This window comes from Myodes glareolus, chromosome 7, assembly GCF_982192425.1.
Source record: "Myodes glareolus chromosome 7, mMyoGla1.1, whole genome shotgun sequence".
Classification (NCBI taxonomy): Eukaryota; Metazoa; Chordata; class Mammalia; order Rodentia; family Cricetidae; genus Myodes; species Myodes glareolus.
The window spans coordinates 81240498-81258027 of record NC_142032.1 but is presented as its reverse complement, the minus strand read 5'-3'; the positions used below and the strand labels follow the sequence as shown (position 1 = coordinate 81258027).

Below are 17530 nucleotides of genomic sequence, written 5' to 3'. Positions count from 1 at the left end.
GCCTCCAGCCCCTTTGTCTTCTTTTAAAGACTTCATCAGCAGTTCAAACGTTTCAGGCTCAGCTCCATCACTGTGGTGGTCTGAAAAAAAATGACCCCCATAGGGAATGGCACTATTAGGAGGCGTGGCCTTGTTGAAGGAAGTGTGTCGCTGTAGGGGGACGGTTGGGGGTCTTCTATACTCAAGCTATGCCCAGTGATACAGTTGCTTCTGTGGCTGTGGGTCAAGATGTAGCACTCTCAGCGCCTTCTCCAGCACCATGTCTGCCTGCAGGCCACCATGTCTCTCCGTGATGATAACGGACTAAACCTCTGAAGCTGTAAGGCAGCCCCACTTAACTGGTTTCCTTTATGAAAGAGTTGCTGTGGTCATCGTGTCTCTCTATAGCAATAGAACACTGACCAAGACAGTCAGTCACGTGGGCTCATCTGTCTCCTCACCGTGGGTCTCTGCCAGCTCAGCTCATTTCTCTGGACATTGCAAATCTCCCCCAACACCAGCTTACAATTCACCTCTTCACATGGCCTGTCTACTTAGCTTCTTCCCAGATTCCCTTCACCATCTGGCTGTCAATCACCTTTACCCCTCTCGCTCTCATCAGCACCTTGTTCTGCATTCTCTGGCTTCTTCACACAGGCACCTTAAACACAGCCCTCCTAGTAGGGAAAGCGGTACCTCCTAGTTTTGATTTGTGTCTTCCTAACGAATGAAAACCAAAACCATAATCCCCATGTGTATTGCCTGTTTGCGTATTTGAAGGAAATCGTATTTAATGTCTTGCCGTTTTTGTTTGGTTTCTTGAGGGAGCGTTGTTTGTTTGATTGGTATTTTTGTTTTTGTTTCCGAGACAGGATTTCTGCTAGTCGAAGCTGGTCTGCATTCACCATGGAGCCTGGATTAGCTTTGAGCTTGCAGTTGTTGTGGAATATCCCTTTAAACTGTGTGAAGATATGTCACTGGGACTGGGTTCATAAAACGCTAAATGGCCAATAGCTAAGCAGGATTTTCAGGTCAGAGAGAACTCTGGGAAAGAGGCAGAGTTGCTAGCCAGACACAAGCAGCAACTTGTGAACATTACAAAGCAAAGGTAACAGAATAGCATAAAAGAATGTAAATTAAAAGATATGGGTTAATTTAAGCTATAAGAGTTAGTTAGAAACAAGCCTAAGGTATCTGCCAACCTATCATAATTAAATAAGTCTCCAGGTTGTGATTTGGGAGCTGACTGGTGGGATAAAGACTTCTACATGTGGCAATTCTCCTGCCTCAGCCATCATGCTCAGTTTTGCTTGTTTGCTTTATTTTTCGGTGAGGTTTCACTAGGTTACTTCAGTGGGTTTGAACTCTTGGCTCAAAGGCTCCTCCTGCTTCAGCCTCTGAGTAACTGGAATCATCGGCCCTTGGTGCTGCGCCAAGCTTCCCTCCAGTTTTATTGGACTTGATCCTATTTGGCCCGAATCCACATAGTGTGGATGAAAGTCTCCTCTCACATACTTGGTTTACAAGTATTTTCACCATTCTGGCTTGCCTTCCCGTGTGTTATCTTTCAACCCACAAACGCTTTTAATTCGGATGATGTCCAATATATTTAGTTTGTCTTTGATCACTAACACTTTGGTCTCATACATTAAACTCCATCAACTGAGCCGAGACCGTGAAGCTCTACTCCGCACTTTCTGACGAAAACACCCAATACTTTGCTTGCACATTGACATCCATAATGCATTTTGGTGGTTTTTTTTTTTTTTCAGATAGGAAATGGGGGTCAAATTTAAAAGACTAGGGGCTGGAGAGATGGCTCGGTGGTTAAGAGCACTGGCTGCTCTTCCAAAGGTCCTGAGTTCAATTCCCAGCAACCACATGGTGGCTCACAACCATCTGTCATGAGATCTGGCGCCCTCTTCTGGCGTGCAGCCATACATGGAGGCAGAATGTTGTGTACATAATAAATAAATCTTAAAAAAAAAAGAACAACAAATTTAAAAGACTATCTTTAGATTTATGTATTATATCTGCATGGGAGGTTTGGCTACGTGTGTGGGTGTCAGCAGAGGTCAGAAGAGGGTGTCTGATTCCCTGGGACTGGCGTTGCATAGAGTTGTGAGCTGTCATGTGGGTGCTGGGAACTGAACTCAGGCCCTCTGTAAGAGCAGCAAGGGCTCTAACTGCTGAGCCATCTCTCCAGCCCTGTTCCGATGTCTGCATGTGATTGTTTCATGTCCCGAACCACCTGCTGAAGAACTAGTATGTGCCCCGCTGAAGCTCGGCACCTTTTCCACAATTGCCTGATAATTGAAGTAAAGATTTATGCCTGGATTCTCAATTTTATTCCGTTAACTTACATAGATAGACAGATTAAATAACATGATGCGCATATATATTCACAGATATTTATCAATATACCAGTACCATTGTTTTTTTTATGGAATGTTTTCAAGTTAGGAAATTTAAATTCTCCAACTTTGTTCTTAGATTTTTGTTTCATTTTGTTGTGATTTTGGAGACAAGATTTCTCTGTGTAACAGCTCTAGCTGTCCTGGAACTCACTCTGTAAGCAGAGATCTGCCTGCTCTGCCTCCCGAGTGCTGGGTGATGGGATTAAAGGCATTATACCACTGCCACACGGGGGTTCTTAAATTTTTAAAAGATTTATCTTTTTTAAAAGAAATTATTTAAAAGTTTATTTGACATTAAACCTTTCCCCTTGGGCTGTACATTAGTTCCTCAAAGGCAGACAGGTTTGTAGTGATGACAGCAACCAGCAGGGTCCTGCTCAGGATCCACAGGAACCAATGAGGACAAAGTCTTCAGGTGTGCTCCACCCAAAACCATCCTGGTGTAACAGTGTGCTTGCTCACAGTTCTCATCCCCACAATTTCTCCTCCCAGGAACTTGCTAATGGGAACCCAATGGCCTTTGTACCTTCTACCATAGAGAGGAGGTGGTAGGCCGGAAACAGTTCCACAGAGAGAGACCGTGAGACATCCATTTTGGTTCCCATTTGGTTCCCAGCAGCTCTGGGAACGGTCTCATGTGAGAGTGTAATTGTCAAGCTCACAGCCTCCGGTATTGCAGCTGTCTGGCTCATGAGAGATAACATCCAGAGCTTTCTAAGTGTGGCTGCAAAAAGCCACATCCTAGAGCCAAGACTGTGCAGCTCATTTTGAAGAGATGTGGGTGAGGAAAGGAGGATCAGAGACCACAAACCTTGAGTTGGTGGCATCTGGAGCCCACACCATGTGCACACCATGAAGTATGTGCACTGTGCTCTAAGCATCACTACCACATTCGTGTCAACAGCAGAACACAGAAATGAACAGTTCCTATTCATTTAATAGTGTTCCTATTCATTTAAACATTTAATGTGTTTAAAAAAAAAACCAACTATGACTCCTTCTGACTTTAGTATCCAGACTCCATGTCCAGACTCTTCCGCAAGGTTTTAACGGTCTTCCCTGCCTGTGAGCTCCCTATCAAACTCTACAGAACCTCTTCACCAGAGAGACAGTTCACGGCTGAACCTGTTTCTGACAGTGCCAGCTCTGTCAGAAGTGGCTTCTCATCTCCAACACTGCGGCGGGAGACCACCCAGGGTAACTAGTCACAATATGAATGACAAGGGGCCAGCAACACCTTTCTGGATAACAAGGCCAATAAAGAGGACCCTACAAGTCCTGTTCTACTCAAAGGGCAATATGTACAGGGAGGAAGAGGGGAGAGTCTGGCCAAGTGTAATGTACCCCCACTTTATCTCATTCAATCAGAAGATCAAACTGTTCAGCAGCTTCGAACTCAGCATTCACGGCCCCAGCCCACTCATCCAGCTCCGACTGCAGGATCTCCGGCACCTTCTTCTTTGGTTTCTCTTTCACACTTGAGGAGAGATATCAGGGAGCGTATCTGGAACCCAGGGCTTCACAGGTACTTTGGGGACTACAATTAACTTCGAACACACAACAGGTGAGACTCTAGGAAAGTCTTCTCAGGTCCCTCAAAGCCAAAGAAGGATCGGTGGCTAGGAGTGGAGGTTGAGGCAGAACTGGGGCTCTCCAGAGTCGACTGATGTTCTGGGACATTTCCAAGTCTCTGGGGTCCAGCTCTCCCTCCCTGGAGTGCTGGTGGGGGTACCAGGGACACTACAAGTTTTGAAGGGATTTTTAGTAGGGACCTTGAGAGGAGGGCTGTTTTCTTTTACCCAAATAAAAGAGATCCTAAGACTCCTTCGAAGTGTGTGGACGGCTGGGACCTCTACTGCATGAGCGACGATCTTCCAGGAGATGGTCTTTCTGACTGGAGCCTCATGGGGTGTCTTCGGCCAAATTTCAGGAAAGATGTTTGGAAGATCTGAGCCAGATTTCCCCCGGGACCTCTTTGAAGACTTAGTAAACGGAGTTCTGGGGCCAGACCACTGGGCGGCCCCTCCGGACCGCGTTCACCGCTCCGACATGCCTATAATCAGGCCCAGTCTCCATCACAGTAGCCCGATTTATCTATTTTTTAAGACGTTTTATGTGTATGGGTGTTTTGCCTGCCTGCGTGCATGTCACATGTATGCAGTGCCTGAGGATGCCAGAAGAGGGCGACATGTCCTCTAGAATAGGAGTTACAGTAGGTTGTGTGAGCAGGAACTAAGTATAAGTCCCCTTGCTAGAGCAGCCAGTGTTCCTGCCGTTGAGCCATCTCTCCAGCCAGGGTTCTGACCGCTGAGCCATCCCCCCAGTCAGTGTTCTGACCACTGAGCCATCCCTCCAGTCAGTGTTCTGACCACTGAGCCACCTCTCCAGCCAGTGTTTTAAAACATTTTAAAGATTATTTTGGTTATTCTCAGTCCCTCCCATTTCAATAAAATTTTAGGCTCACTTTGTCTATTTCTGGAAAAACAATAGCTGAGATTTTATTTTTGATACCATTGTAAATCGAGTGGCTTTTAAAGTTTCATTTTACTTTTAGCTTTTAAAAATTTCGTGGTTCTGGAGAGATGGCTCAGTGGTTAAGAGCACTGGCTGTTCTTCCAGAGGAGCTGGGTTCAATTCCCAGCACCCACATGGCAGTTCACAGCTGTCTGTAAGTCCAGTTCCAAGGGATCTGACACATTCACACCAACGCACATAAAATAAACTCAAGTAAATTATGTAAAAGAAAATTTGTGTGTGTGTGTATGCTCACGTGTGTGCACACACGTGCCCTGAGCTCACATGGTGAATCCAAGGAAAATTTTCAAAAGTCAGTTCTCTCTTTCTATCATGTGGGTCCCAGAGATCCAGCTCAGATAGTCACCCTTGGCAACAGATCCCTCTTCTGACTGACCATCTGTCTGTCAATGTCCCTGAACACTACAGGATTTTTCCTTATAAAAGCTTTTCTAAGGTTAAAGGTCCCCATCTCCGCAGTTTTGGGGACCTAGGTTCAACTCCAGCACACACATGGTGACTCACCCCCTCCCTAACTCCAGTCCCAAGAGACATGAACAAATGGGGCACAGATATACATGCAGACAAAATGCTCATACACATCAACATAAAAATAAAATTTTAGAAAAATAATACTTTCTACTCTTTATTTACTAAGTATTTGCATTATGGAATGATGTTGGATTCAATCAAAGGCTTTTCTTGCAGGTTTCAACATGGTCATGAGGGTTTTATCCTTATTTTGCTAGCAGAGCATATTGTATTCATTTGCTTTCTTATGTTAATCTAACTACATTTCTGGGCTAAATCCCATTTGTGTATAGCTTTTTCCGTGTTACTGAATTCAGTTTGCTGGTATTTTCCCTTCTATAGAGAAACTGGTTTCTGGTTTTCTGGACCACTGCTATTTGGTTTTGGTATCAAGATCATGCTGTTCTCATAAAATGAGCCTGAAAGTGTCGGATGATTCTTTTTGAGTTAACGTTTATGAGAGTAACTCAATGTCCTGTCAGAGTTCTCCTTTGGCCTATGGAAATTAACTGTTCTGTTGCCATTTGCTTTAAAGACCCTACTATACCTGTTGTGGTACCCCTTTTGTTGTTGACCATTCAGTCTCTCTGTGAACTCTCTGGCCCCATTATTTTTCATGTCTCTGCATTTGCACTGTGATATATTGATTCTTTTATCCTCCAAAAGTAGTTTTATTGAAAGTTTTATTCTTAGTTTCCACATCCTTTACTTTTCTATGAACTTTAGAATTGATGTCTCAATATTTTGACTGCAATTTGTATAACAAAGGATTTCTCATATTAGTTATTTTTAGATTGCCTGTCACAGTGGTTTTTCTGAACATTCACACGGGAAGATGGAGAGATGGCTCAGTGGTTGAAAGAGCTCGCTGCTGTTTCAGAGGACCTGAGTTCAGTACCCAACACCCATGTCTGCCAACTCCCAACCATCTGTAAATCCAGTTCCAGGACTCCCTCTTCTGGCCTCTGAGGGAATTGAACACACACATGGGAACATATACACAAATAAAAGTAAATATTGAAAAAACATTCACACTGACATACATGGATAGACTACACTGAACTTCAGAACTTCCTTGTTCCCAGTGAAACTCTCTTCCCATTAAAGAATTATGCTCCCCCCACCACCTCCAAACTCCTGGAAATCAACATTTAGCTACCTCATTTAAGTAGGACCTTCTTTATCTCCTTGTAACTGACTTACTTCACTTTATAATAATGTCTTCAAGTTTATCACATATGCATGCTGTCAGGATTACCTTCCTTTTGAAAGTTAAATAATAGTCGCTGTATATTTATACCACATTAGCTTACCTTGATTCATCTCTTGATGAATGTTTGGTTTATTTCCACTTTTGTAAAAGTGCTCAATTTTTCAATTGAAAAGAAGACAGACAGCTATGTATGAAAGATGCCCTTCCCTCTAGCACAAGGGATGCAAAGGTGGGCAGATCTCTGTGACTTTGAGGCCAGCCTAGTCTACATCGTAAGTCTACACCAACTAGAGTCATCAAAGAGGAAGAAGCCTCAGTTGAGGAAGTGCCTTCATGATAGCCAGCTGTAAAGCATTTTCTCAGTCAGTGATCAATGGGGGAAGGCTCAGACCATTACATGGGTGCCATCTCTGGGCTATGATCCTGGGTTCTATAAGAAGGTGGCCTGAGCAAGCCATGGGAAGCAAGCCAATAAGCAGCACCCCTCTATGGCCTCTAAATCAGCTCCTGCCTGCAGGATCCTGCCCTGTTTGAGTTCCTGTCCTGATTCCTTCTGTGATAAACAACAGCAATGCTAAAGTGTGAGCCAAACAAACCCTTTCCTCCCCAGCTTGTTTTTTGGTCATGGTGCTTCATTACAGCAATAGAAACCCTAACTAAGACAAATTTGTACCAGTGGGGTATTGCTGTGGCAGACCTGACCCTGTTTTGGAGAGGACTGTGGAGGGACTTTGGAACTTGGAGCTAGGAAAAACCATCGAGGGCTGGAGAGATGGCTCAGTGGTTAAGAGCATTGCCTGCTCTTCCAAAGGTCCTGAGTTCAATTCCCAGCAGCCACATGGTGGCTCACAACCATCTGAAATGAGATCTGATGCCCTCTTCTGGCCTGCAGACATACACACAGACAAAAATATTGTATACATAATAAATAAATAAATATTAAAAAAAAAAAGAAAAACCATCGAGTGTTGAGACCTCAGTGGAACGTCCTGTGGAAACATGGAAGATAAGAACATTAAGAGAAGTGCAGAGGATGGAGGCCTGGCTTACAAAGTTTCAGATGGAAGTTTAAAGACTCTATCAGGACCATTTGTCATTTTGAATTAAGATCCTGAGGTTCTGGTTAGCTGGGACAGAAGCAACAGCTGTGATTAGCAAGACACCAGAACTATTAAAGCACAAATTTGCTTCGTCGGGATACTTGGTGCTGGTTGGCTGGAGAAAAGAAATAAAGCAGTGATTAAGACGAGACGGGCTAGAGAGATGGCTCAGTGGTTAAGAGCATTGCCTGCTCTTCCAAAGGTCCTGAGTTCAATTCCCAGCAACCACATGGTGGCTCACAACCATCTGTAATGAGGTCTGGTGCTCTCTTCTGGCCTGCAGGCATACACGCAGACAGAATGTTGTATACATAATAAATAAATAAATTTTTTTTAAAAAAAAAAAGAAAAAACAGTATCACCGAGGTGAAATCGGGAAAATGTTTCCTGAGAGCACAGAGAACTGTGTTCCAGAGGTGGCCAAGGTTGTACCTCGTGCTGGAACCCCGACTTGGTAATAATGTGTAAGTGTCATCAAGATGGCACTGGTTTTGAACACATGAAGGGATCATGGAAAGCAGCTGAGGCTTGGCACTGTGGGAGCCGAGAGAGGCCATTAGACAAGGTGCAGCCTCAGTGGCAGTTGAAGGCCTAGGACTAAAGGGCTCGTGCAAAGAAGTTGATGCTTAGCACTGTGAGGAGAGCCTGTGAGAGGCTATTGGTGAAAGTGCAGCCCTGTTGTAGAGAATGAACCCAGTATTTTGGAGAAGCCAGTACCATGGAATGACCAGCATGAACAGCAGCAGCAGTGGAGGGGAGCCAGCCAGAGCTTAGGCGACAAGCTGTGTGTGCCGCAGAGGGAGGAGCCAGAGAAGTGACCCAGAGCCTTTGCAGGAACCCAGAAGATCGTGAGTGGAACCCAGATATTGGACAGTTGGAGTTTTCTTTGACTTTGGATTTTAAAGGAGACTGGCTAATTTGAAGGGACTAAGGTTTTAATGTCTTTGAATCTGTAAAGGCTGTGGAACTTTTAAAGCTATCTAAGATCTTGGGGATGAATTTTAAAAAAGGAAGGGTTGTGGCTGAATAGTGATGGGTTTGTGTGTCGGGTTCACAAGGGGTCAGTTGTGCTGGCTGGTTTTGTGTGTCAACTTGACACCAGCTAGAGTCATCAGAGAGGAAGGAGCCTCAGTTCAGGAAATGTCTCCAGCTGTAATTAGTGATCAATGGAGGAGGGCCCAGCTCATTGTGGGTGGCACCAGTCCTGGACTGGTGGTCCTGCCTTCTATAAGAAAGCAGCCTGAGCAAGCCAGGGGAAGCAAGCCAGTAAGCAGTTCCCTTCTGCAGCCTCTGCATCAGCTCCTGCCCTCCAAGATCCTGCCCTGCTTGAGTTCCTGTCCTGATTTCCTTCCGTGATGCACAGCAGTGCCTAATAAACCCTTTCCTCCCCAACTTGGTTTTTGGGCAAGGTGTTTCCTCACAGCAATAGAAACACTAAGACACAGACCATGTCTCGAAAAACAAAACAAAAAGAAACAGGAAGAGGAGCAGAAGGAGGCCACCACCCCCAGCCTGGATCTTTAACTGGTATTGCATTGAGCCAATCCGTTGATTAGGTGGGAGTGAGCATCTAATACATTAAAGCTTTCGTTTGTGCGAATCCCCTTGAAGCTCAGTAGTGTTTGCTGGGTTCCCACAGAAAAGAAGCTGACTGTTTTCGTCGCTTTATTCTCACGTTTTCCAAGTTCCTTAGTGACTAAGGTGCTGTGAAGAGACACCATGACCACGGCAGCTTGTAAACCATTTAGTTGGAACTTGCTTACAGCTTTGGAGGTGAGCGCATGGCCATTCTGGCGGGGAATGTGGCAGCAGCAGACAGGCATCGTACTGGAGCAGTAGCTGAGAGATCACAGCTAATCTACAGGTGGGAGGCAGAGGGAGAGAGGAAGGCTGGGTCTGCACGCACCTTCGAAAAACCATAAAGTTCATACCTGTTGATACATTTCCTGCAGGGTCACATCTCCTAATCCTTCCTGAATAGCCCACCAACTGGGAACCAAACATTCAACTATATGAGCCCCACGAATACCATTCCTCGTCAAAGCACCACACACTGTATTTGTTAACTTTTTAATATCTGATTTGTCACCAGTGTGAGGAAACAGGGTTCTGGGATCCTAAAACAATACTAAACTCACCTGTTGACTCCAGTTTCTTTCATTAGGGATCTCTCATGTACTTATAGACAGGCATATACATACATACATAGATGATAGGTAGAGAGATAGATGAAATACAGTTTTTGTAAAAATAGTTTTTTCGAGGCTAGAGACATGGCTCAGCGGTTAAGAGCATTGCCTGCTCTTCTGAAGGTCCTGCGTTCAAATCCCAGCAAACACATGGTGGCTCACAACCATCTGTAATGAGGTCTGGTGCCCTCTTCTGGTCTGAAGGCATACACACAGACAGAATATTGCACACATAATAAATGAATGAATATTTTTAAAAAGTAGTTTTTTCCTGTGCCTAAGCTAGAATGATGTTGAGTGGCTGTGATGAGACCACACCTCCTTGTTAGGTTCTGATGTAGGAGAAAAGTTTTCAGACTTCGCCACTGCGTACAGTTTGACTGTAGACTGTGCTGGGATATTTGGTCACACTGTGAAACCGGAGACTGTGTTACTAAAATCAGCCTTGGATCAGGGGGCGGAGCCAGCAACTAGCTGACAGGAATTAGCCACAGAGAGTACAGAGGAGCCAGTAAGACAGACAGAGAGACACACAGGCAGGAGTAGGGAGGAACTTGGAGTTTCTTGGTCTTTTTGGTTGGGGATGTCTGGAGAGATTCTCTTGCTTGATCTTCAGACAAAAAGGAAGGTCAGCTGGTTGCTTCTCAGCCTCTCTGAGCCAGCAGATTTTCACCCCAACATCTGACTCCTGAGTCTTTATTAGTAAATAGAATGATAGAGACTTAGTTAAAAACTACATTTGGTGGCAGCAGTAGAGCAGGTGCCAGCAGGCCTGGAAATTCCACCAGGCCTCAACCTGAGCCACAGGGTGCTGACTTTGGGGCAGTGGGGCCCGGGCAGTAGTTAAAATATTAGTAAGACCTTTTAATAAACACCCCCTATCATGTGAGGACGCCTCCTTGTTGCTCTTCCAGAGGATGAGCGTTCAGTTCCCAGCACCCACATGGTGGATCCTAACTGTAATAGTTTCTCATCAGACCGCTGTGTGACATGACACTGAGACTCATTGTTAATCAGGAAAGCTCAGCCTTAGCTGAGCTAACCCATTTCTTTTAATCTACGTTCCGTGTCATAGCTCGTTACCTCGTCTCTCCATGCTGCTCATGCTGACTGGTGACTCTGCCTTCTTCTGTCTCCAGAAGTCCTGCCTATCTCTCCCGCCTAACTATTGCCCATTCGGCTTTCTGTTACACCAATCACAGCCATGCATTTTTACACAGTGTACGAAACCCCACAACACACGACCATCTGCAACTCCAGTTCCATTGGAGCTGATGCTTCCTTTGGCCTCTTTGGTCACCAACACATGCCTGCAGTCACACCTGTGGGTGGAAGCATACAACCGCTTAAGAAAAAACTCAAACAAAGAAGTGAACATTGGCTTTGTCAGATCGTCTCTGTCCTGTGCACCGAGCTCTCCACAGGGCTTGTCCTGTCTGCATACTGGATGAATTACACTGTTCGAATGCCAAGTCAGCCCTATTTGCTGGCACAAATCCCACATGGCCATTTTGTGTAGTCTGTCTATGTATTGCTAGATTCAATTTGCTAAAATTTTATTAAGTTTTTTCCCCACTGAGTTCAACAGGGATTTTGATCTGTGTTTTGTCTCTACTGGATTTCTAACAGGGATGGTGTCTTCACACAGGGACTCAGGGAGTTCTTTCTCTAGCTCTCTGGGAGAGCCCATTTAGAAGAAGAAATAGTTCTTCCTTAGAAATTTCCTGGAATTCCTCAGTGAGGTTGTCTAGCGCTTAGGTTTTCCTGGCTGAAAAGATTTGAACCACAGTCTGAACTTCTTTAATACATGCAAATTATGCTGGCTGTCCATTCTTTCTATCTGTGTGCTTATATATTGTGGGTGTAGGTGTAAGTGTGTGTACCATGACACACTTGTGGAGATCAGAGGGTAACTTGTGGAAGTCACTTCTCTCATTTTATCAGGTAGATCCCCAGGATTGAACTCAGAACCTTAGGCTTGGCCACAAACTCCCTGACCTGCTAAGGAAGGTATCCTGCTGGCCCCCAGGGCTACCTATCCTTTAGGGAGAGTTACTGTTTGTCTCTTTAGGAGCTTGCCTGCTTCATCTAAGTTATCAAATTTGTTAGCATAAAATCATCCATTCTACTGTGTTCTCTGATGATCAGTTCTACTACCTTAGTCTGGAGTAACGACACCTGTCATTCCTAATATAGGTCAGTCACCTCCCGAACCTGGTTAAAGGCTTACAATATTTAATGATTTGATGATACCAACTTGTGTTTACATTAATATTTCTATATTAGTGTTCAGATTTCTAGTCTATTGATCTCCAAAGGAAAGCCTCTCCCTCTCGTTCCCCCTGCTCTTCATCCTGCCCACCCCATACCCTGGCCCTACACAACTCCTAAGCCACGGTTTGCCTGCTCTGACAATGTCACATAAAGACATTTACACAACATGCATTTTTGCTGACTTAAAACAGTTTTCTCAAGGTTCATCTGTGCTGACGCATGCATCATTATTTAATTGCTTTCTACAATTTCACATCCTGTTGATCCAGTCATCAGATGATGGACATTTGGGGTATTATGCCTTTTCCTCTGGGAATGAAGCTGCTATGAGCTCTCCTGTATAAACGGGCATAAACATGCTTCCATTTCATCTCGGTAAATACGTGTGTTCAGAATGAACTGGGTCAATTAGAGGTGTGTGTTCCACTTCCTCTAATTCTTACAACCAACACTTGGTATTGCCTGGGTCTTGCTTGTTTTTTTGTTTTGTTTTCAGACAGGACCTTATAGCCCTGGCTGGCCTAGAACTCACTATGTAGTCTAAGCTAGCCTTGAATCACAGAGATTTGCCGGTTTCACCTCCCAAGCGCTCCCAGCCCCAGCTAGCCTTCTTTTATTATGACCACCGTGAGAAAACGACCTCTGTCTCTCCCCCCATGAGGCCCTGCCCCCACCCCTCAGAGACAAGGCCTAATAACTGTGAATACCCTAGAATTCTCTTACGCAGCCCCGGCTGGCCTTGCCAAATGCTGGGGTTCCGGGCCTGCATCATCATGCAGCTGCTTTGGGTGCTGTAGGTGCTAATTTTTGTTTTGTCTCCTGTGCTTGCTGTTTGTTGAGTCGTTTAAGCCTGTGTGTCTCTTTTACATCGGAAATTTGGAAGATTTTCAGGTTTAATTTATTACCATATTTTCTCCACCCTCCTCCTTCTTGAAATGTCTCCAGTTACACCTGGGCTCGGTTGCTAGGTTCACAAATGCTTTCTCTGCTTCTCAGCCTTCCTTTCTCTCTGTGTGTCCTCCGTCAGGTGCTGTCCTTTGCTCTCTTACAGTCCTTTCTGCCTTTGCTTCTACTTCTTTGTTGCTGAGGGGTTCCTTTTTCTTATTTTGTTTGTTTGTTTTTTGAGACAGGGTTTCACTTTGGGATCTAGGCTGGCCCAGAATTCCTTCGGTGACCCAGGTCAGCAACCTGGGAAGTGTGGCACTCTGCCACCTGCCCTGGCAGCACCCCCAGACCTCGTTTTCAGCCTTCTTGCCTGTACTTGAGATTATACGGTAGGCATTTTCCATTTTGCTCTGATGAAACCTTGGGTTTTGTTTTGTTGTTATTGTGAGGAAAAATCTCTCCTGGACCCCGGGGTGGCCTCAAATGCACTTGGGATCATCAGAAGATAACTTTAAACTTCTGATCCCCCTGCCTCTAATCTCAAACCAAGGTTATTGGTATGTGCCACTACCACGGGTTAGTTTATGCAATGCTGAAGACGGAACCCAGAATTTTGCATATTCTTGGTAAGCAATGTACCAGCAGAGCCCTGGCCCTACCTAGTCCCTATAAATTTTTCCTTCTTCTTTTTCTTTCAGTGTGTATGAGTATTCTGCCTGCATATATGCATGTGCATACTATGTGTGTGCCTGGTGCCCTTGGAGTTCAGACGAGGGTAGTAGACCCCCTGGATTATGGATGGTTGTGAGTCACCATGTGGGTGCTGGGAATCAAACCCAAGGCCTCTGCAAGAGCAGCCAGTGCTTTTTTTAAATTTGGAAATGGATTTTTTTTCATACAATATATTCAGATTATGGTTCCGCTGCCCCAACTCCTCCCAGATCTTCTACCTCCCTCCCACCCAAAATCCATACCCTGTGTTGCTCTCCCTCATTAGAAAACAGACATCAAAAAATTAATGAAATAATATAAATAAAAACAAACAAACAAATCAGGTGGGTAGTGGCACATACCTGTAATCCTAGAACTTGGGAGGCAGAGGCAGGTGGATCTCTATGAGTTAGAGGCTAGCCTGGTCTACAGAGCGACAGCCAGGGGCTGTATAGAAAAACCCTGTCTCAAAAACCAAACCAAAACAAACAAACAAGAACAGGACAAAATAAGCAAACAGGGGGAAGATGAACTACAGAAAAAGTATAAGAAACATATGCAGAAGCAGAGACAAACATGTTTACACACACAGAAACCCATAAAAGAAGATTAGAAACCATAACATATAAACAAAAGACCTGTTAGGTTAAAAAAAAAAAAAGTCCAGGCTGGAGAGACGGCTCAGTGGTTAAGAGCATTGCCTGCTCTTCCAAAGGTCCTGAGTTCAATTCCCGGCAACCACGTGGTTGCTCACAACCATCTGTAATGAGGTCTGGTGCCCTCTTCTGGCCTGCAGACATACACACAGACAGAATATTGTATACATAATAATAATAACAACAACAACAATAATAATAATAATAATAATAATAATAATAAAGTCCAGACAAAGCATTATGGAACAAACAAACCAAAACCTCCAAAAGTACCACTGAGTTTGTTTTGCGTTAGATTATCTACCGCTGAGCATTCAGGGTGGTTTGTCCACCTAGTGGTGAGACTTTGCTAAAAAAGAAAAAAGAAAGAAAGAAAGAAAGAAAGAAAGAAAGAAAGAAAGAAAGAAAGGAAGGAAGGAAGGAAGGAAGGAAGAACTAGTATTTGCTTTGTAAGCAGTAATCAATTGGAGATAGCGTCTTGGTTAGAAGCTTGGATGGGGGCTTATGCCTACCCTCTGGGTGCTGCAAACCCATCTGGCTTAGACCTAGGCAGGCTCTGTGCATGCTGCCACAGTATCTGTGAGTTCATATATGTGTCTAGAAGACCTTGTTTCCTTGGTGTGTTCCATCCTCACTGGTTCTTACACTTTTTCTGCAGAGTTCCCTGAGTCTCAAGGGAAGGAATTTGATGGAGGCATCCTATTTAGGACCAAGCATCCTAGAGTATCTCCTTCTCTGCACTCTCTTGTTGCGTTGTGGGCCTCTGTATTTGTTCCCATCTGCTGCCAAAGAAAGCGTCTCTGCTGATAGCTGAGCAAGCCACTGATCTATGTGTATAGCAGACTGCTGTTAGCCATCATTTCATTGCTACATAGTCCTTTAACAATAGTATTTGGTTTTCCCCTAGGTCCATGGCCTATTTAGTCTCAGGTTCTCGGCCTTCTGAGCAGTGTTGGGCATGGGTTCCATATCATGGAGTGGGCTGTAAATCCAACCAGAAAGTGGTTGGTTACTCCTACAACTTTTCGTGCCACTATTGCGCCTTGCATCTTGAAGGCGGGTCATCATTGCAGATCACAGAAATGTTTCTAGCTGAGTTGGGGTTTGCCTTTCTCCTCTGGCCATGTGCAGAGTACCTTCCTGTACCTCAAACAGTAGTCAGTAGGGGTGAAGGCTGATTTCTCCATGTTCCATGAGTTACATGTTGCCATTGTCTTCAGCAACAGGCCCTCACCATCAGACCGTGGAGAGAAATCACTAGCCTTAGCAGTAGCCTGGGTTGTTTGGGGGTTTCCATGGGGCCCTTTTGGCCAAGAGTGTGATTAGATGTAACCCATTCCTGGTACTAGAAGTTTATTTGATGGCAAGAGATGTCTGGTTGCAGCTTTGTCTCCCTTGTTATTTGGTGACTCCATTTAGATGTCTTCCATGTATGTATATATTTTCAGAATCTTCTACTGTATTAGGTTTCCACATGGAACTCAAATGGCCCTTAATCTTAGCTGTGTCTCCCCCATATTTCTTCCCTCTCTTCACCCTCCCCCTCCCATTTGAACCTCCCATTCCAGTCCCCCGATAACCATCCATAACCATCTATCCTATTTCCCATTCCTAGGAAGCATCCCTTCCCCCAGTCCCTTATTCTACACATAAACTCTGTGATTATATAGATTGTAGCCTGCTTATCAGAGACGTAACATCTACATATAAGCAGATACATACCGTATTTTAGTTTTGGATCTGGGTTACCTCACTCAGAATGATTTTTTCAAGCTTCACCTAATTCCTTGAGAATTTCATAATATTACATTGTATAAATGTACCACATTCTCCTTATCCATTTATCCGTTGATGGATCCCTAGGTTGTTTCCAATTTATTATTCAATTTATTATGAACAGAGCTGCAATGAGCATGGCTGAGCAAGTGTCTGTAGTAGGACGTAGAGTTCTTTGTGTGTATGTTCAAGGGTGGTGTAGCTGGATCGTGACGTAGAGCCATCCCCAGATTCCTGAGGAACCTCCACAATAATTTATATAGTGGCTGGACAAGTTTGTACTCCCACCAGCAAGGGTTTAGTCTCCCTTTTACCCCTCCTCTCATACTTGCCAGCATGAACTGTCTGTCTTCTGTTTTGTTGATCTTGGCCATTCTGACTGGTGTAGCATGAAATTCTCAAAGTAGTTTTGGTTTGCATTTCACTGGTGACTAAGGATGTTGAACATTTCTTAAAGTGTTTCTCGGCCATTTGCGTATCATTTTTTGAGAATTCTCTGTTTAGATCTGTATCCCATTTTTTATTGGTTGTTTTCTTGATGCCCAGAGAGCTTTTATTTTTAGTTCTTTATATATTTTAGATATTAACCATCTGTCAGGTGTGTAATTGATAACTGCACTGCCACTTTGCATGAATGATAGTGTACTTTGCCATACAGAAACTTTTCAGTTTCATGGGGTCCTGTTTATTATTGTTATTGTTATTGTTATTGTTATTTTATAGTGCCTGTACTCTCAGTGTTCTACACTGAAAGTGTTTTTCTATATCAGTGAGTTCAAGGTTATTTCCCAACTTTCTCTTCATATTCAGTGTATCTGATCTTATGTTGAGTTCCTGATCCATTTGGAGTTGAGTTTTGCACAGAGTGAGAAGTGTGGACCTATTTACATTCTTCTGCAAGCAACCATCCAGTTTGACCAGCACTATCTTTTTTTCCCCAGTGTTATTTCTGGCTCCTTTATCAAAAATCATGTGTCCATAAGTGTGTGGACTTATGTCTGGGTCTTCAGTTCCATTCCATTGATCAACATGTCTATTTTTATGTTAATGCTTTTATTACTATCACTCTATAGAACCATTTGAGGTTGGGGAGGGCAGTCAGTGCTCTTAATCACTAAGCTGCCCTTTAGCCCCCTTGCGCTTCTTAAGATGCAATAAAATGGCTTGGGAACACTACAGTTCTTTCAAGGTTTGCTTCCAAAACCTTTTGGTTTCCTGGACCCGTTATTTAATACAGGACTAGTTTGGTCCCACAATTGAGGCAGCAGCTTCTGAAGATTCTACT

At 44.1% G+C, this 17530-nt stretch overlaps 1 pseudogene; it reads right to left on the bottom strand.

The window, feature by feature from the left end:
- Nucleotides 1–2710: 2710 nt before the first annotated feature.
- Nucleotides 2711–4670, bottom strand: LOC125417184 (sororin pseudogene; annotated as a pseudogene).
- Between the last annotated feature and the right edge of the window lie 12860 nt (nt 4671–17530).